The sequence below is a fragment of the Lissotriton helveticus genome, chromosome 1_2 (assembly GCF_964261635.1).
Source record: "Lissotriton helveticus chromosome 1_2, aLisHel1.1, whole genome shotgun sequence".
Taxonomy (NCBI): domain Eukaryota; kingdom Metazoa; phylum Chordata; class Amphibia; order Caudata; family Salamandridae; genus Lissotriton; species Lissotriton helveticus.
The window spans coordinates 325,504,704-325,526,442 of record NC_136058.1 but is presented as its reverse complement, the minus strand read 5'-3'; the positions used below and the strand labels follow the sequence as shown (position 1 = coordinate 325,526,442).

The 21,739-nt window shown below is 37.6% G+C and overlaps 2 non-coding genes across 2 annotated transcripts; both read right to left on the bottom strand.

The window, feature by feature from the left end:
• Positions 1-10,416: 10,416 nt before the first annotated feature.
• Positions 10,417-10,488, bottom strand: TRNAC-GCA (transfer RNA cysteine (anticodon GCA)). Its single transcript has one exon. It is a non-coding gene; the product is annotated as a tRNA-Cys (tRNA).
• A 10,769-nt stretch (positions 10,489-21,257) lies between these two features.
• Positions 21,258-21,329, bottom strand: TRNAC-GCA (transfer RNA cysteine (anticodon GCA)). The gene has a single exon. It is a non-coding gene; the product is annotated as a tRNA-Cys (tRNA).
• Positions 21,330-21,739: the final 410 nt, after the last annotated feature.

Genomic DNA, 21,739 nt, shown 5'->3' with positions numbered 1-21,739 from the left:
ACATTTCTACGTACCACTACAATTTGGTATTTGGAAGGTACACCCAAACACCCCTTTCGAATACCTTCCATTTAATACATCAGAAAAAGCCATTTTGCATTTGCAAATGGCCTGATTCTTCAGACCAGCCTTCTTGCAACTGCAATGATAGTTCGTACATCTTGCACGTAGGCAGAGCTTTTAAGGAGAAATTAAATAGTTCCTACGTTGCACAAAAATGAAGTGCTTCAAACAAACACATACTTTGCATGCACAGAGAAGAGGTGGAATATATGTAAGACTGAAGACACAGGTGAAATGAGAAATAGATTGACTGCTTCGCTGCCAAGTTTTATACGCCATTTCTTCAGTGCAATACAAGAAAGCACCAAACAGTATAACAAAGTTGTCAATTGGTATCATAGTCCATTCCCTTTGTTTAGTGCTGTGAAAGGAAGAGCCGAATTCCAAAATTGATCAATGATGTTTCAGAAATTTCCCAAAGGGAATAACAAGCCGAGTGTTAAAAACTGTATTTACTCACAGGTTTTGAGCAGGAAACACTGAAATGCTATTAAAGTGCAATATCCAAGGGAACACTGACTCTGTCAAAGATGATCCAAATGGAATTGATGAAAAGTCCCAATTACAAACAACAGAATCAAAATATGGTGGAGGGGACACCCGGATTTGGACGAGGGACCTCTTGATCTGCAGTCAAATGCTCTAACACTGAGCTATATCCCCAGCTTTTCAGTAAAATCAGAATGACAAAATATCAGTACATCATGAAAGAGTGTGAGGATCATACTAAGTTGTGCCAGAAAGTATAACCTTGAAACTGTGGAACAGGAGAAGTAGTCCTTAATATTATTTATTAAAGGAAAACTGGATCATTTAAAAAACAGATTTATTTGTTTCATTGTTATTTTATTTGAATAGGCAGTGGTACATAGGACCAATGCCTCTACATACAATGATTGTTTTGAAACATTCTTAAAGGGGAAGAGGTTTTTACGGGACACCTTATCATTTGAGGATTGGTTACCACAATCACGGAGATGGTGAAGAAGTATGATTGTTTTGGGCCAAATTATGGTGGAAAAACATTTCTACGTACCACTACAATTCGGTATTTGGAAGGTACACCCAAACAACCCTTTCGAATACCTTCCATTTAATACATCAGAAAAAGCCATTTTGCGTTTGAAAATGGCCTGATTCTTCAGACCAGCCTTCTTGCAACTGCAATGATAGTTCGTACATCTTGCACGTAGGCAGAGCTTTTAAGGAGAAATTAAATAGTTCCTACGTTGCACAAAAATGAAGTGCTTCAAACAAACACATACTTTGCATGCACAGAGAAGAGGAGGAATATAGGTAAGACTGAAGACACAGGTGAAATGAGAAATAGATTGACTGCTTCGCTGCCAAGTTTTATACGCCATTTCTTCAGTGCAATACAAGAAAGCACCAAACAGTATAACAAAGTTGTCAATTGGTTTCATAGTCCATTCCCTTTGTTTAGTGCTGTGAAAGGAAGAGCCGAATTCCAAAATTGATCAATGATGTTTCAGAAATTTCCCAAAGGGAATAACAAGCCGAGTGTTAAAAACTGTATTTACTCACAGGTTTTGAGCAGGAAACACTGAAATGCTATTAAAGTGCAATATCCAAGGGAACACTGACTCTGTCAAAGATGATCCAAATGGAATTGATGAAAAGTCCCAATTACAAACAACAGAATCAAAATATGGTGGAGGGGACACCCGGATTTGGACGAGGGACCTCTTGATCTGCAGTCAAATGCTCTACCACTGAGCTATATCCCCAGCTTTTCAGTAAAATCAGAATGACAAAATATCAGTACATCATGAAAGAGTGTGAGGATCATACTAAGTTGTGCCAGAAAGTATAACCTTGAAACTGTGGAACAGGAGAAGTAGTCCTTAATATTATTTATTAAAGGAAAACTGGATCATTTAAAAAACAGATTTATTTGTTTCATTGTTATTTTATTTGAATAGGCAGTGGTACATAGGACCAATGCCTCTACATACAATGATTGTTTTGAAACATTCTTAAAGGGGAAGAGGTTTTTACGGGACACCTTATCATTTGAGGATTGGTTACCACAATCACGGAGATGGTGAAGAAGTATGATTGTTTTGGGCCAAATTATGGTGGAAAAACATTTCTACGTACCACTACAATTTGGTATTTGGAAGGTACACCCAACCACCCCTTTCGAATACCTTCCATTTAATACATCAGAAAAAGCCATTTTGCGTTTGCAAATGGCCTGATTTTTTAGACCAGCCTTCTTGCAACTGCAATGATAGTTCGTACATCTTGCACGTAGGCAGAGCTTTTAAGGAGAAATTAAATAGTTCCTACGTTGCACAAAAATGAAGTGCTTCAAACAAAATCATACTTTGCATGCACAGAGAAGAGGTGGAATATATGTAAGACTGAATACACAGGTGAAATGAGAAATAGATTGACTGCTTCGCTGCCAAGTTTTATACGCCATTTCTTCAGTGCAATACAAGAAAGCACCAAACAGTATAACAAAGTTGTCAATTGGTTTCATAGTCCATTCCCTTTGTTTAGTGCTGTGAAAGGAAGAGACGAATACCAAAATTGATCAATGATGTTTCAGAAATTTCCCCAAGGGAATACCAAGCCGAGTGTTAAAAACTGCATTTACTCACAGGCTTTGAGCAGGAAACACTGAAATGCTATTAAAGTGCAATATCCAAGGGAACACTGACTCTGTCAAAGATGATCCAAATGGAATTGATGAAAAGTCCCAATTACAAACAACAGAATCAAAATAGGGTGAGGGGACACCCGGATTTGAACCAGGGACCACTTAATCTGCAGTCAAATGCTCAACCACTGAGCTATATCCCCAGCTTTTCAGTAAAATCAGAGTGACAAAATATCAGTACATCATGAAAGAGTGTGAGGATCATACTATGTTGTGCCAGAAAGTACAACCTTGAAACTGTGGAACAGGAGAAGTAGTCCTTAATATTATTTATTAAAGGAAAACTGTATCATTTAAAAAACAGATTTATTTGTTTAATTGTTATTTTATTTGAATAGGCAGTGGTACATAGGACCAATGCCTCTACATACAATGATTGTTTTGAAACATTCTTAAAGGGGAAGAGGTTTTTACAGGACACCTTATCATTTGAGGATTGGTTACCACAATCACGGAGATGGTGATGAAGTATGATTGTTTTGGGCCAAATTATGGTGGAAAAACATTTCTACGTACCACTACAATTTGGTATTTGGAAGGTACACCCAAACACCCCTTTCGAATACCTTCCATTTAATACATCAGAAAAAGCCATTTTGCATTTGCAAATGGCCTGATTCTTCAGACCAGCCTTCTTGCAACTGCAATGATAGTTCGTACATCTTGCACGTAGGCAGAGCTTTTAAGGAGAAATTAAATAGTTCCTACGTTGCACAAAAATGAAGTGCTTCAAACAAACACATACTTTGCATGCACAGAGAAGAGGTGGAATATATGTAAGACTGAAGACACAGGTGAAATGAGAAATAGATTGACTGCTTCGCTGCCAAGTTTTATACGCCATTTCTTCAGTGCAATACAAGAAAGCACCAAACAGTATAACAAAGTTGTCAATTGGTTTCATAGTCCATTCCCTTTGTTTAGTGCTGTGAAAGGAAGAGCCGAATTCCAAAATTGATCAATGATGTTTCAGAAATTTCCCAAAGGGAATAACAAGCCGAGTGTTAAAAACTGTATTTACTCACAGGTTTTGAGCAGGAAACACTGAAATGCTATTAAAGTGCAATATCCAAGGGAACACTGACTCTGTCAAAGATGATCCAAATGGAATTGATGAAAAGTCCCAATTACAAACAACAAAATCAAAATATGGTGGAGGGAACACCCGGATTTGGACGAGGGTCCTCTTGATCTGCAGTCAAATGCTCTAACACTGAGCTATATCCCCAGCTTTTCAGTAAAATCAGAATGACAAAATATCAGTACATCATGAAAGAGTGTGAGGATCATACTAAGTTGTGCCAGAAAGTATAACCTTGAAACTGTGGAACAGGAGAAGTAGTCCTTAATATTATTTATTAAAGGAAAACTGGATCATTTAAAAAACAGATTTATTTGTTTCATTGTTATTTTATTTGAATAGGCAGTGGTACATAGGACCAATGCCTCTACATACAATGATTGTTTTGAAACATTCTTAAAGGGGAAGAGGTTTTTACGGGACACCTTATCATTTGAGGATTGGTTACCACAATCACGGAGATGGTGAAGAAGTATGATTGTTTTGGGCCAAATTATGGCGGAAAAACATTTCTACGTACCACTACAATTTGGTATTTGGAAGGTACACCCAACCTCCCCTTTCGAATACCTTCCATTTAATACATCAGAAAAAGCCATTTTGCGTTTGCAAATGGCCTGATTTTTTACACCAGCCTTTTTGCAACTGCAATGATAGTTCGTACATCTTGCACGTAGGCAGAGCTTTTAAGGAGAAATTAAATAGTTCCTACGTTGCACAAAAATGAAGTGCTTCAAACAAAATCATACTTTGCATGCACAGAGAAGAGGTGGAATATATGTAAGACTGAATACACAGGTGAAATGAGAAATAGATTGACTGCTTCGCTGCCAAGTTTTATACGCCATTTCTTCAGTGCAATACTAGAAAGCACCAAACAGTATAACAAAGTTGTCAATTGGTTTCATAGTCCATTCCCTTTGTTTAGTGCTGTAAAAGGAAGAGACGAATACCAAAATTGATCAATGATGTTTCAGAAATTTCCCCAAGGGAATACCAAGCCGAGTGTTAAAAACTGCATTTACTCACAGGCTTTGAGCAGGAAACACTGAAATGCTATTAAAGTGCAATATCCAAGGGAACACTGACTCTGTCAAAGATGATCCAAATGGAATTGATGAAAAGTCCCAATTACAAACAACAGAATCAAAATAGTGTGAGGGGACACCCGGATTTGAACAAGGGACCACTTGATGTGCAGTCAAATGCTCAACCACTGAGCTATATCCCCAGCTTTTCAGTAAAATCAGAGTGACAAAATATCAGTACATCATGAAAGAGTGTGAGGATCATACTATGTTGTGCCAGAAAGTACAACCTTGAAACTGTGGAACAGGAGAAGTAGTCCTTAATATTATTTATTAAAGGAAAACTGTATCATTTAAAAAACAGATTTATTTGTTTCATTGTTATTTTATTTGAATAGGCAGTGGTACATAGGACCAATGCCTCTACATACAATGATTGTTTTGAAACATTCTTAAAGGGGAAGAGGTTTTTACGGGACACCTTATCATTTGAGGATTGGTTACCACAATCACGGAGATGGTGATGAAGTATGATTGTTTTGGGCCAAATTATGGTGGAAAAACATTTCTACGTACCACTACAATTTCGTATTTGGAAGGTACACCCAAACACCCCTTTCGAATACCTTCCATTTAATACATCAGAAAAAGCCATTTTGCATTTGCAAATGGCCTGATTCTTCAGACCAGCCTTCTTGCAACTGCAATGATAGTTCGTACATCTTGCACGTAGGCAGAGCTTTTAAGGAGAAATTAAATAGTTCCTACGTTGCACAAAAATGAAGTGCTTCAAACAAACACATACTTTGCATGCACAGAGAAGAGGTGGAATATATGTAAGACTGAAGACACAGGTGAAATGAGAAATAGATTGACTGCTTCGCTGCCAAGTTTTATACGCCATTTCTTCAGTGCAATACAAGAAAGCACCAAACAGTATAACAAAGTTGTCAATTGGTTTCATAGTCCATTCCCTTTGTTTAGTGCTGTGAAAGGAAGAGCCGAATTCCAAAATTGATCAATGATGTTTCAGAAATTTCCCAAAGTGAATAACAAGCTGAGTGTTAAAAACTGCATTTACTCACAGGTTTTGAGCAGGAAACACTGAAATGCTATTAAAGTGCAATATCCAAGGGAACACTGACTCTGTCAAAGATGATCCAAATGGAATTGATGAAAAGTCCCAATTACAAACAACAGAATCAAAATAGGGTGAGGGGACACCCGGATTTAGACGAGGGACCTCTTGATCTGCAGTCAAATGCTCTAACACTGAGCTATATCCCCGGCTTTTCAGTAAAATCAGAATGACAAAATATCAGTACATCATGAAAGAGTGTGAGGATCATACTAAGTTGTGCCAGAAAGTATAACCTTGAAACTGTGGAACAGGAGAAGTAGTCCTTAATATTATTTATTAAAGGAAAACTGGATCATTTAAAAAACAGATTTATTTGTTTCATTGTTATATTATTTGAATAGGCAGTGGTACATAGGACCAATGCCTCTACATACAATGATTGTTTTGAAACATTCTTAAAGGGGAAGAGGTTTTTACGGGACACCTTATCATTTGAGGATTGGTTACCACAATCACGGAGATGGTGAAGAAGTATGATTGTTTTAGGCCAAATTATGGTGGAAAAACATTTCTACGTACCACTACAATTCCGTATTTGGAAGGTACACCCAAACACCCCTTTCGAATACCTTCCATTTAATACATCAGAAAAAGCCATTTTGCGTTTGCAAATAGCCTGATTCTTCAGACCAGCCTTCTTGCAACTGCAATGATAGTTCGTACATCTTGCACGTAGGCAGAGCTTTTGAGGAGAAATTAAATAGTTCCTACGTTGCACAAAAATGAAGTGCTTCAAACAAACACATACTTTCCATGCACAGAGAAGAGGTGGAATATATGTAAGACTGAAGACGCAGGTGAAATGAGAAATAGATTGACTGCTTCGCTGCCAAGTTTTACAAGCCATTTCTTCAGTGCAATACAAGAAAGCACCAAACAGTATAACAAAGTTGTCAATTGGTTTCATAGTCCATTCCCTTTGTTTAGTGCTGTGAAAGGAAGAGCCAAATTCCAAAATTGATCAATGATGTTTCAGAAATTTCCCAAAGGGAGTACCAAGCCGAGTGTTAAAAACTGCATTTACTCACAGGCTTTGAGCAGGACACACTGAAATGCTATTAAAGTGCAATATCCAAGGGAACACTGACTCTGTCAAAGATGATCCAAATGGAATTGATGAAAAGTCCCAATTACAAACAACAGAATCAAAATAGGGTGAGGGGACACCCGGATTTGGACCAGGGACCTCTTGATCTGCAGTCAAATGCTCTAACACTGAGCTATATCGCCAGCTTTTCAGTAAAATCAGAATGACAAAACATCAGTACATCATGAAAGAGTGTGAGGATCATACTAAGTTGTGCCAGAAAGTATAACCTTGAAACTGTGGAACAGGAGAAGTAGTCCTTAATATTATTTATTAAAGGAAAACTGGATCATTTAAAAAACAGATTTATTTGTTTCATTGTTATTTTATTTGAATAGGCAGTGGTACATAGGACCAATGCCTCTACATACAATGATTGTTTTGAAACATTCTTAAAGGGGAAGAGGTTTTTACGGGACACCTTATCATTTGAGGATTGGTTACCACAATCACGGAGATGGTGAAGAAGTATGATTGTTTTGGGCCAAATTATGGCGGAAAAACATTTCTACGTACCACTACAATTTGGTATTTGGAAGGTACACCCAACCACCCCTTTCGAATACCTTCCATTTAATACATCAGAAAAAGCCATTTTGCATTTGCAAATGGCCTGATTCTTCAGACCAGCCTTCTTGTAACTGCAATGATAGTTCGTACATCTTGCACGTAGGCAGAGCTTTTAAGGAGAAATTAAATAGTTCCTACGTTGCACAAAAATGAAGTGCTTCAAACAAACACATACTTTGCATGCACAGAGAAGAGGTGGAATATATGTAAGACTGAAGACACAGGTGAAATGAGAAATAGATTGACTGCTTCGCTGCCAAGTTTTATACGCCATTTCTTCAGTGCAATACAAGAAAGCACCAAACAGTATAACAAAGTTGTCAATTGGTATCATAGTCCATTCCCTTTGTTTAGTGCTGTGAAAGGCAGAGCCGAATTCCAAAATTGATCAATGATGTTTCAGAAATTTCCCAAAGGGAATAACAAGCCGAGTGTTAAAAACTGTATTTACTCACAGGTTTTGAGCAGGAAACACTGAAATGCTATTAAAGTGCAATATCCAAGGGAACACTGACTCTGTCAAAGATGATCCAAATGGAATTGATGAAAAGTCCCAATTACAAACAACAGAATCAAAATATGGTGGAGGGGACACCCGGATTTGGACGAGGGACCTCTTGATCTGCAGTCAAATGCTCTAACACTGAGCTATATCCCCAGCTTTTCAGTAAAATCAGAATGACAAAATATCAGTACATCATGAAAGAGTGTGAGGATCATACTAAGTTGTGCCAGAAAGTATAACCTTGAAACTGTGGAACAGGAGAAGTAGTCCTTAATATTATTTATTAAAGGAAAACTGGATCATTTAAAAAACAGATTTATTTGTTTCATTGTTATTTTATTTGAATAGGCAGTGGTACATAGGACCAATGCCTCTACATACAATGATTGTTTTGAAACATTCTTAAAGGGGAAGAGGTTTTTACGGGACACCTTATCATTTGAGGATTGGTTACCACAATCACGGAGATGGTGAAGAAGTATGATTGTTTTGGGCCAAATTATGGTGGAAAAACATTTCTACGTACCACTACAATTCGGTATTTGGAAGGTACACCCAAACAACCCTTTCGAATACCTTCCATTTAATACATCAGAAAAAGCCATTTTGCGTTTTGTAAAATGGCCTGATTCTTCAGACCAGCCTTCTTGCAACTGCAATGATAGTTCGTACATCTTGCACGTAGGCAGAGCTTTTAAGGAGAAATTAAATAGTTCCTACGTTGCACAAAAATGAAGTGCTTCAAACAAACACATACTTTGCATGCACAGAGAAGAGGAGGAATATATGTAAGACTGAAGACACAGGTGAAATGAGAAATAGATTGACTGCTTCGCTGCCAAGTTTTATACGCCATTTCTTCAGTGCAATACAAGAAAGCACCAAACAGTATAACAAAGTTGTCAATTGGTTTCATAGTCCATTCCCTTTGTTTAGTGCTGTGAAAGGAAGAGCCGAATTCCAAAATTGATCAATGATGTTTCAGAAATTTCCCAAAGGGAATAACAAGCCGAGTGTTAAAAACTGTATTTACTCACAGGTTTTGAGCAGGAAACACTGAAATGCTATTAAAGTGCAATATCCAAGGGAACACTGACTCTGTCAAAGATGATCCAAATGGAATTGATGAAAAGTCCCAATTACAAACAACAGAATCAAAATATGGTGGAGGGGACACCCGGATTTGGACGAGGGACCTCTTGATCTGCAGTCAAATGCTCTACCACTGAGCTATATCCCCAGCTTTTCAGTAAAATCAGAATGACAAAATATCAGTACATCATGAAAGAGTGTGAGGATCATACTAAGTTGTGCCAGAAAGTATAACCTTGAAACTGTGGAACAGGAGAAGTAGTCCTTAATATTATTTATTAAAGGAAAACTGGATCATTTAAAAAACAGATTTATTTGTTTCATTGTTATTTTATTTGAATAGGCAGTGGTACATAGGACCAATGCCTCTACATACAATGATTGTTTTGAAACATTCTTAAAGGGGAAGAGGTTTTTACGGGACACCTTATCATTTGAGGATTGGTTACCACAATCACGGAGATGGTGAAGAAGTATGATTGTTTTCGGCCAAATTATGGTGGAAAAACATTTCTACGTACCACTACAATTTGGTATTTGGAAGGTACACCCAACCACCCCTTTCGAATACCTTCCATTTAATACATCAGAAAAAGCCATTTTGCGTTTGCAAATGGCCTGATTTTTTAGACCAGCCTTCTTGCAACTGCAATGATAGTTCGTACATCTTGCACGTAGGCAGAGCTTTTAAGGAGAAATTAAATAGTTCCTACGTTGCACAAAAATGAAGTGCTTCAAACAAAATCATACTTTGCATGCACAGAGAAGAGGTGGAATATATGTAAGACTGAATACACAGGTGAAATGAGAAATAGATTGACTGCTTCGCTGCCAAGTTTTATACGCCATTTCTTCAGTGCAATACAAGAAAGCACCAAACAGTATAACAAAGTTGTCAATTGGTTTCATAGTCCATTCCCTTTGTTTAGTGCTGTGAAAGGAAGAGACGAATACCAAAATTGATCAATGATGTTTCAGAAATTTCCCCAAGGGAATACCAAGCCGAGTGTTAAAAACTGCATTTACTCACAGGCTTTGAGCAGGAAACACTGAAATGCTATTAAAGTGCAATATCCAAGGGAACACTGACTCTGTCAAAGATGATCCAAATGGAATTGATGAAAAGTCCCAATTACAAACAACAGAATCGAAATAGGGTGAGGGGACACCCGGATTTGAACCAGGGACCACTTGATCTGCAGTCAAATGCTCAACCACTGAGCTATATCCCCAGCTTTTCAGTAAAATCAGAGTGACAAAATATCAGTACATCATGAAAGAGTGTGAGGATCATACTATGTTGTGCCAGAAAGTACAACCTTGAAACTTTGGAACAGGAGAAGTAGTCCTTAATATTATTTATTAAAGGAAAACTGTATCATTTAAAAAACAGATTTATTTGTTTAATTGTTATTTTATTTGAATAGGCAGTGGTACATAGGACCAATGCCTCTACATACAATGATTGTTTTGAAACATTCTTAAAGGGGAAGAGGTTTTTACGGGACACCTTATCATTTGAGGATTGGTTACCACAATCACGGAGATGGTGATGAAGTATGATTGTTTTGGGCCAAATTATGGTGGAAAAACATTTCTACGTACCACTACAATTTGGTATTTGGAAGGTACACCCAAACACCCCTTTCGAATACCTTCCATTTAATACATCAGAAAAAGCCATTTTGCATTTGCAAATGGCCTGATACTTCAGACCAGCCTTCTTGCAACTGCAATGATAGTTCGTACATCTTGCACGTAGGCAGAGCTTTTAAGGAGAAATTAAATAGTTCCTACGTTGCACAAAAATGAAGTGCTTCAAACAAACACATACTTTGCATGCACAGAGAAGAGGTGGAATATATGTAAGACTGAAGACACAGGTGAAATGAGAAATAGATTGACTGCTTCGCTGCCAAGTTTTATACGCCATTTCTTCAGTGCAATACAAGAAAGCACCAAACAGTATAACAAAGTTGTCAATTGGTATCATAATCCATTCCCTTTGTTTAGTGCTGTGAAAGGAAGAGCCGAATTCCAAAATTGATCAATGATGTTTCAGAAATTTCCCAAAGGGAATAACAAGCCGAGTGTTAAAAACTGTATTTACTCACAGGTTTTGAGCAGGAAACACTGAAATGCTATTAAAGTGCAATATCCAAGGGAACACTGACTCTGTCAAAGATGATCCAAATGGAATTGATGAAAAGTCCCAATTACAAACAACAAAATCTAAATATGGTGGAGGGGACACCCGGATTTGGACGAGGGACCTCTTGATCTGCAGTCAAATGCTCTAACACTGAGCTATATCCCCAGCTTTTCAGTAAAATCAGAATGACAAAATATCAGTACATCATGAAAGAGTGTGAGGATCATACTAAGTTGTGCCAGAAAGTATAACCTTGAAACTGTGGAACAGGAGAAGTAGTCCTTAATATTATTTATTAAAGGAAAACTGGATCATTTAAAAAACAGATTTATTTGTTTCATTGTTATTTTATTTGAATAGGCAGTGGTACATAGGACCAATGCCTCTACATACAATGATTGTTTTGAAACATTCTTAAAGGGGAAGAGGTTTTTACGGGACACCTTATCATTTGAGGATTGGTTACCACAATCACGGAGATGGTGAAGAAGTATGATTGTTTTGGGCCAAATTATGGCGGAAAAACATTTCTACGTACCACTACAATTTGGTATTTGGAAGGTACACCCAACCACCCCTTTCGAATACCTTCCATTTAATACATCAGAAAAAGCCATTTTGCGTTTGCAAATGGCCTGATTTTTTAGACCAGCCTTCTTGCAACTGCAATGATAGTTCGTACATCTTGCACGTAGGCAGAGCTTTTAAGGAGAAATTAAATAGTTCCTACGTTGCACAAAAATGAAGTGCTTCAAACAAAATCATACTTTGCATGCACAGAGAAGAGGTGGAATATATGTAAGACTGAATACACAGGTGAAATGAGAAATAGATTGACTGCTTCGCTGCCAAGTTTTATACGCCATTTCTTCAGTGCAATACTAGAAAGCACCAAACAGTATAACAAAGTTGTCAATTGGTTTCATAGTCCATTCCCTTTGTTTAGTGCTGTAAAAGGAAGAGACGAATACCAAAATTGATCAATGATGTTTCAGAAATTTCCCCAAGGGAATACCAAGCCGAGTGTTAAAAACTGCATTTACTCACAGGCTTTGAGCAGGAAACACTGAAATGCTATTAAAGTGCAATATCCAAGGGAACACTGACTCTGTCAAAGATGATCCAAATGGAATTGATGAAAAGTCCCAATTACAAACAACAGAATCAAAATAGGGTGAGGGGACACCCGGATTTGAACAAGGGACCACTTGATCTGCAGTCAAATGCTCGACCACTGAGCTATATCCCCAGCTTTTCAGTAAAATCAGAGTGACAAAATATCAGTACATCATGAAAGAGTGTGAGGATCATACTATGTTGTGCCAGAAAGTACAACCTTGAAACTGTGGAACAGGAGAAGTAGTCCTTAATATTATTTATTAAAGGAAAACTGTATCATTTAAAAAACAGATTTATTTGTTTCATTGTTATTTTATTTGAATAGGCAGTGGTACATAGGACCAATGCCTCTACATACAATGATTGTTTTGAAACATTCTTAAAGGGGAAGAGGTTTTTACGGGACACCTTATCATTTGAGGATTGGTTACCACAATCACGGAGATGGTGATGAAGTATGATTGTTTTGGGCCAAATTATGGTGGAAAAACATTTCTACGTACCACTACAATTTGGTATTTGGAAGGTACACCCAAACACCCCTTTCGAATACCTTCCATTTAATACATCAGAAAAAGCCATTTTGCATTTGCAAATGGCCTGATTCTTCAGACCAGCCTTCTTGCAACTGCAATGATAGTTCGTACATCTTGCACGTAGGCAGAGCTTTTAAGGAGAAATTAAATAGTTCCTACGTTGCACAAAAATGAAGTGCTTCAAACAAACACATACTTTGCATGCACAGAGAAGAGGTGGAATATATGTAAGACTGAAGACACAGGTGAAATGAGAAATAGATTGACTGCTTCGCTGCCAAGTTTTATACGCCATTTCTTCAGTGCAATACAAGAAAGCACCAAACAGTATAACAAAGTTGTCAATTGGTTTCAGTGTCCATTCCCTTTGTTTAGTGCTGTGAAAGGAAGAGCCGAATTCCAAAATTGATCAATGATGTTTCAGAAATTTCCCAAAGTGAATAACAAGCTGAGTGTTAAAAACTGCATTTACTCACAGGTTTTGAGCAGGAAACACTGAAATGCTATTAAAGTGCAATATCCAAGGGAACACTGACTCTGTCAAAGATGATCCAAATGGAATTGATGAAAAGTCCCAATTACAAACAACAGAATCAAAATAGGGTGAGGGGACACCCGGATTTGGACGCGGGACCTCTTGATCTGCAGTCAAATGCTCTAACACTGAGCTATATCCCCGGCTTTTCAGTAAAATCAGAATGACAAAATATCAGTACATCATGAAAGAGTGTGAGGATCATACTAAGTTGTGCCAGAAAGTATAACCTTGAAACTGTGGAACAGGAGAAGTAGTCCTTAATATTATTTATTAAAGGAAAACTGGATCATTTAAAAAACAGATTTATTTGTTTCATTGTTATATTATTTGAATAGGCAGTGGTACATAGGACCAATGCCTCTACATACAATGATTGTTTTGAAACATTCTTAAAGGGGAAGAGGTTTTTACGGGACACCTTATCATTTGAGGATTGGTTACCACAATCACGGAGATGGTGAAGAAGTATGATTGTTTTGGGCCAAATTATGGTGGAAAAACATTTCTAATTACCACTACAATTCCGTATTTGGAAGGTACACCCAAACACCCCTTTCGAATACCTTCCATTTAATACATCAGAAAAAGCCATTTTGCGTTTGCAAATAGCCTGATTCTTCAGACCAGCCTTCTTGCAACTGCAATGATAGTTCGTACATCTTGCACGTAGGCAGAGCTTTTGAGGAGAAATTAAATAGTTCCTACGTTGCACAAAAATGAAGTGCTTCAAACAAACACATACTTTCCATGCACAGAGAAGAGGTGGAATATATGTAAGACTGAAGACGCAGGTGAAATGAGAAATAGATTGACTGCTTCGCTGCCAAGTTTTACAAGCCATTTCTTCAGTGCAATACAAGAAAGCACCAAACAGTATAACAAAGTTGTCAATTGGTTTCATAGTCCATTCCCTTTGTTTAGTGCTGTGAAAGGAAGAGCCAAATTCCAAAATTGATCAATGATGTTTCAGAAATTTCCCAAAGGGAGTACCAAGCCGAGTGTTAAAAACTGCATTTACTCACAGGCTTTGAGCAGGACACACTGAAATGCTATTAAAGTGCAATACCAAAGGGAACACTGACTCTGTCAAAGATGATCCAAATGGAATTGATGAAAAGTCCCAATTACAAACAACAGAATCAAAATAGGGTGAGGGGACACCCGGATTTGGACCAGGGACCTCTTGATCTGCAGTCAAATGCTCTAACACTGAGCTATATCCCCAGCTTTTCAGTAAAATCAGAATGACAAAATATCAGTACATCATGAAAGAGTGTGAGGATCATACTAAGTTGTGCCAGAAAGTATAACCTTGAAACTGTGGAACAGGAGAAGTAGTCCTTAATATTATTTATTAAAGGAAAACTGGATCATTTAAAAAACAGATTTATTTGTTTCATTGTTATTTTATTTGAATAGGCAGTGGTACATAGGACCAATGCCTCTACATACAATGATTGTTTTGAAACATTCTTAAAGGGGAAGAGGTTTTTACGGGACACCTTATCATTTGAGGATTGGTTACCACAATCACGGAGATGGTGAAGAAGTATGATTGTTTTGGGCCAAATTATGGCGGAAAAACATTTCTACGTACCACTACAATTTGGTATTTGGAAGGTACACCCAACCACCCCTTTCGAATACCTTCCATTTAATACATCAGAAAAAGCCATTTTGCGTTTGCAAATGGCCTGATTTTTTAGACCAGCCTTCTTGCAACTGCAATGATAGTTCGTACATCTTGCACGTAGGCAGAGCTTTTAAGGAGAAATTAAATAGTTCCTATGTTGCACAAAAATGAAGTGCTTCAAACAAAATCATACTTTGCATGCACAGAGAAGAGGTGGAATATATGTAAGACTGAAGACACAGGTGAAATGAGAAATAGATTGACTGCTTCGCTGCCAAGTTTTATACGCCATTTCTTCAGTGCAATACAAGAAAGCACCAAACAGTATAACAAAGTTGTCAATTGGTTTCATAGTCCATTCCCTTTGTTTAGTGCTGTAAAAGGAAGAGACGAATACCAAAATTGATCAATGATGTTTCAGAAATTTCCCCAAGGGAATACCAAGCCGAGTGTTAAAAACTGCATTTACTCACAGGCTTTGAGCAGGAAACACTGAAATGCTATTAAAGTGCAATATCCAAGGGAACACTGACTCTGTCAAAGATGATCCAAATGGAATTGATGAAAAGTCCCAATTACAAACAACAGAATCAAAATAGGGTGAGGGGACACCCGGATTTGAACAAGGGACCACTTGATCTGCAGTCAAATGCTCAACCACTGAGCTATATCCCCAGCTTTTCAGTAAAATCAGAGTGACAAAATATCAGTACATCATGAAAGAGTGTGAGGATCATACTATGTTGTGCCAGAAAGTACAACCTTGAAACTGTGGAACAGGAGAAGTAGTCCTTAATATTATTTATTAAAGGAAAACTGTATCATTTAAAAAACAGATTTATTTGTTTCATTGTTATTTTATTTGAATAGGCAGTGGTACATAGGACCAATGCCTCTACATACAATGATTGTTTTGAAACATTCTTAAAGGGGAAGAGGTTTTTACGGGACACCTTATCATTTGAGGATTGGTTACCACAATCACGGAGATGGTCATGAAGTATGATTGTTTTGGGCCAAATTATGGTGGAAAAACATTTCTACGTACCACTACAATTTGGTATTTGGAAGGTACACCCAAACACCCCTTTCAAATACCTTCCATTTAATACATCAGAAAAAGCCATTTTGCATTTGCAAATGGCCTGATTCTTCAGACCAGCCTTCTTGCAACTGCAATGATAGTTCGTACATCTTGCACGTAGGCAGAGCCTTTAAGGAGAAATTAAATAGTTCCTACGTTGCACAAAAATGAAGTGCTTCAAACAAACACATACTTTGCATGCACAGAGAAGAGGTGGAATATATGTAAGACTGAAGACACAGGTGAAATGAGAAATAGATTGACTGCTTCGCTGCCAAGTTTTATACGCCATTTCTTCAGTGCAATACAAGAAAGCACCAAACAGTATAACAAAGTTGTCAATTGGTTTCATAGTCCATTCCCTTTGTTTAGTGCTGTGAAAGGAAGAGCCGAATTCCAAAATTGATCAATGATGTTTCAGAAAATTCCCAAAGTGAATAACAAGCTGAGTGTTAAAAACTGCATTTACTCACAGGTTTTGAGCAGGAAACACTGAAATGCTATTAAAGTGCAATATCCAAGGGAACACTGACTCTGTCAAAGATGATCCAAATGGAATTGATGAAAAGTCCCAATTACAAACAACAGAATCAAAATAGGGTGAGGGGACACCCGGATTTGGACGAGGGACCTCTTGATCTGCAGTCAAATGCTCTAACACTGAGCAATATCCCCGGCTTTTCAGTAAAATCAGAATGACAAAATATCAGTACATGATGAAAGAGTGTGAGGATCATACTAAGTTGTGCCAGAAAGTATAACCTTGAAACTGTGGAACAGGAGAAGTAGTCCTTAATATTATTTATTAAAGGAAAACTGGATCATTTAAAAAACAGATTTATTTGTTTCATTGTTATATTATTTGAATAGGCAGTGGTACATAGGACCAATGCCTCTACATACAATGATTGTTTTGAAACATTCTTAAAGGGGAAGAGGTTTTTACGGGACACCTTATCATTTGAGGATTGGTTACCACAATCACGGAGATGGTGAAGAAGTATGATTGTTTTGGGCCAAATTATGGTGGAAAAACATTTCTAATTACCACTACAATTCCGTATTTGGAAGGTACACCCAAACACCCCTTTCGAATACCTTCCATTTAATACATCAGAAAAAGCCATTTTGCGTTTGCAAATAGCCTGATTCTTCAGACCAGCCTTCTTGCAACTGCAATGATAGTTCGTACATCTTGCACGTAGGCAGAGCTTTTGAGGAGAAATTAAATAGTTCCTACGTTGCACAAAAATGAAGTGCTTCAAACAAACACATACTTTCCATGCACAGAGAAGAGGTGGAATATATGTAAGACTGAAGACGCAGGTGAAATGAGAAATAGATTGACTGCTTCGCTGCCAAGTTTTACAAGCCATTTCTTCAGTGCAATACAAGAAAGCACCAAACAGTATAACAAAGTTGTCAATTGGTTTCATAGTCCATTCCCTTTGTTTAGTGCTGTGAAAGGAAGAGCCAAATTCCAAAATTGATCAATGATGTTTCAGAAATTTCCCAAAGGGAGTACCAAGCCGAGTGTTAAAAACTGCATTTACTCACAGGCTTTGAGCAGGACACACTGAAATGCTATTAAAGTGCAATACCAAAGGGAACACTGACTCTGTCAAAGATGATCCAAATGGAATTGATGAAAAGTCCCAATTACAAACAACAGAATCAAAATAGGGTGAGGGGACACCCGGATTTGGACCAGGGACCTCTTGATCTGCAGTCAAATGCTCTAACACTGAGCTATATCCCCAGCTTTTCAGTAAAATCAGAATGACAAAATATCAGTACATCATGAAAGAGTGTGAGGATCATACTAAGTTGTGCCAGAAAGTATAACCTTGAAACTGTGGAACAGGAGAAGTAGTCCTTAATATTATTTATTAAAGGAAAACTGGATCATTTAAAAAACAGATTTATTTGTTTCATTGTTATTTTATTTGAATAGGCAGTGGTACATAGGACCAATGCCTCTACATACAATGATTGTTTTGAAACATTCTTAAAGGGGAAGAGGTTTTTACGGGACACCTTATCATTTGAGGATTGGTTACCACAATCACGGAGATGGTGAAGAAGTATGATTGTTTTGGGCCAAATTATGGCGGAAAAACATTTCTACGTACCACTACAATTTGGTATTTGGAAGGTACACCCAACCACCCCTTTCGAATACCTTCCATTTAATACATCAGAAAAAGCCATTTTGCGTTTGCAAATGGCCTGATTTTTTAGACCAGCCTTCTTGCAACTGCAATGATAGTTCGTACATCTTGCACGTAGGCAGAGCTTTTAAGGAGAAATTAAATAGTTCCTATGTTGCACAAAAATGAAGTGCTTCAAACAAAATCATACTTTGCATGCACAGAGAAGAGGTGGAATATATGTAAGACTGAAGACACAGGTGAAATGAGAAATAGATTGACTGCTTCGCTGCCAAGTTTTATACGCCATTTCTTCAGTGCAATACAAGAAAGCACCAAACAGTATAACAAAGTTGTCAATTGGTTTCATAGTCCATTCCCTTTGTTTAGTGCTGTAAAAGGAAGAGACGAATACCAAAATTGATCAATGATGTTTCAGAAATTTCCCCAAGGGAATACCAAGCCGAGTGTTAAAAACTGCATTTACTCACAGGCTTTGAGCAGGAAACACTGAAATGCTATTAAAGTGCAATATCCAAGGGAACACTGACTCTGTCAAAGATGATCCAAATGGAATTGATGAAAAGTCCCAATTACAAACAACAGAATCAAAATAGGGTGAGGGGACACCCGGATTTGAACAAGGGACCACTTGATCTGCAGTCAAATGCTCAACCACTGAGCTATATCCCCAGCTTTTCAGTAAAATCAGAGTGACAAAATATCAGTACATCATGAAAGAGTGTGAGGATCATACTATGTTGTGCCAGAAAGTACAACCTTGAAACTGTGGAACAGGAGAAGTAGTCCTTAATATTATTTATTAAAGGAAAACTGTATCATTTAAAAAACAGATTTATTTGTTTCATTGTTATTTTATTTGAATAGGCAGTGGTACATAGGACCAATGCCTCTACATACAATGATTGTTTTGAAACATTCTTAAAGGGGAAGAGGTTTTTACGGGACACCTTATCATTTGAGGATTGGTTACCACAATCACGGAGATGGTCATGAAGTATGATTGTTTTGGGCCAAATTATGGTGGAAAAACATTTCTACGTACCACTACAATTTGGTATTTGGAAGGTACACCCAAACACCCCTTTCAAATACCTTCCATTTAATACATCAGAAAAAGCCATTTTGCATTTGCAAATGGCCTGATTCTTCAGACCAGCCTTCTTGCAACTGCAATGATAGTTCGTACATCTTGCACGTAGGCAGAGCTTTTAAGGAGAAATTAAATAGTTCCTACGTTGCACAAAAATGAAGTGCTTCAAACAAACACATACTTTGCATGCACAGAGAAGAGGTGGAATATATGTAAGACTGAAGACACAGGTGAAATGAGAAATAGATTGACTGCTTCGCTGCCAAGTTTTATACGCCATTTCTTCAGTGCAATACAAGAAAGCACCAAACAGTATAACAAAGTTGTCAATTGGTTTCATAGTCCATTCCCTTTGTTTAGTGCTGTGAAAGGAAGAGCCGAATTCCAAAATTGATCAATGATGTTTCAGAAAATTCCCAAAGTGAATAACAAGCTGAGTGTTAAAAACTGCATTTACTCACAGGTTTTGAGCAGGAAACACTGAAATGCTATTAAAGTGCAATATCCAAGGGAACACTGACTCTGTCAAAGATGATCCAAATGGAATTGATGAAAAGTCCCAATTACAAACAACAGAATCAAAATAGGGTGAGGGGACACCCGGATTTGGACGAGGGACCTCTTGATCTGCAGTCAAATGCTCTAACACTGAGCAATATCCCCGGCTTTTCAGTAAAATCAGAATGACAAAATATCAGTACATGATGAAAGAGTGTGAGGATCATACTAAGTTGTGCCAGAAAGTATAACCTTGAAACTGTGGAACAGGAGAAGTAGTCCTTAATATTATTTATTAAAGGAAAACTGGATCATTTAAAAAACAGATTTATTTGTTTCATTGTTATATTATTTGAATAGGCAGTGGTACATAGGACCAATGCCTCTACATACAATGATTGTTTTGAAACATTCTTAAAGGGGAAGAGGTTTTTACGGGACACCTTATCATTTGAGGATTGGTTACCACAATCACGGAGATGGTGAAGAAGTATGATTGTTTTGGGCCAAATTATGGTGGAAAAACATTTCTACGTACCACTACAATTCCGTATTTGGAAGGTACACCCAAACACCCCTTTCGAATACCTTCCATTTAATACATCAGAAAAAGCCATTTTGCGTTTGCAAATAGCCTGATTCTTCAGACCAGCCTTCTTGCAACTGCAATGATAGTTCGTACATCTTGCACGTAGGCAGAGCTTTTGAGGAGAAATTAAATAGTTCCTACGTTGCACAAAAATGAAGTGCTTCAAACAAACACATACTTTCCATGCACAGAGAAGAGGTGGAATATATGTAAGACTGAAGACGCAGGTGAAATGAGAAATAGATTGACTGCTTCGCTGCCAAGTTTTACACGCCATTTCTTCAGTGCAATACAAGAAAGCACCAAACAGTATAACAAAGTTGTCAATTGGTTTCATAGTCCATTCCCTTTGTTTAGTGCTGTGAAAGGAAGAGCCAAATTCCAAAATTGATCAATGATGTTTCAGAAATTTCCCAAAGGGAGTACCAAGCCGAGTGTTAAAAACTGCATTTACTCACAGGCTTTGAGCAGGACACACTGAAATGCTATTAAAGTGCAATACCAAAGGGAACACTGACTCTGTCAAAGATGATCCAAATGGAATTGATGAAAAGTCCCAATTACAAACAACAGAATCAAAATAGGGTGAGGGGACACCCGGATTTGGACCAGGGACCTCTTGATCTGCAGTCAAATGCTCTACCACTGAGCTATATCCCCAGCTTTTCAGTAAAATCAGAATGACAAAATATCAGTACATCATGAAAGAGTGTGAGGTTTATACTAAGTTGTGCCAGAAAGTACAACCTTGAAACTGTGGAACAGGAGATGTAGTCCTTAATATTATTTATTAAAGAAAAACTGGATCATTTAAAAAACAGATTTATTTGTTTCATTGTTATTTTATTTGAATAGGCAGTGGTACATAGGACCAATGCCTCTACATACAATGATTGTTTTGAAACATTCTTAAAGGGGAAGAGGTTTTTACGGGACACCTTATCATTTGAGGATTGGTTACCACAATCACGGAGATGGTGATGAAGTATGATTGTTTTGGCCAAATTATGGTGGAAAAACATTTCTACGTACCACTACAATTCGGTATTTGGAAGGTACACCCAAACACC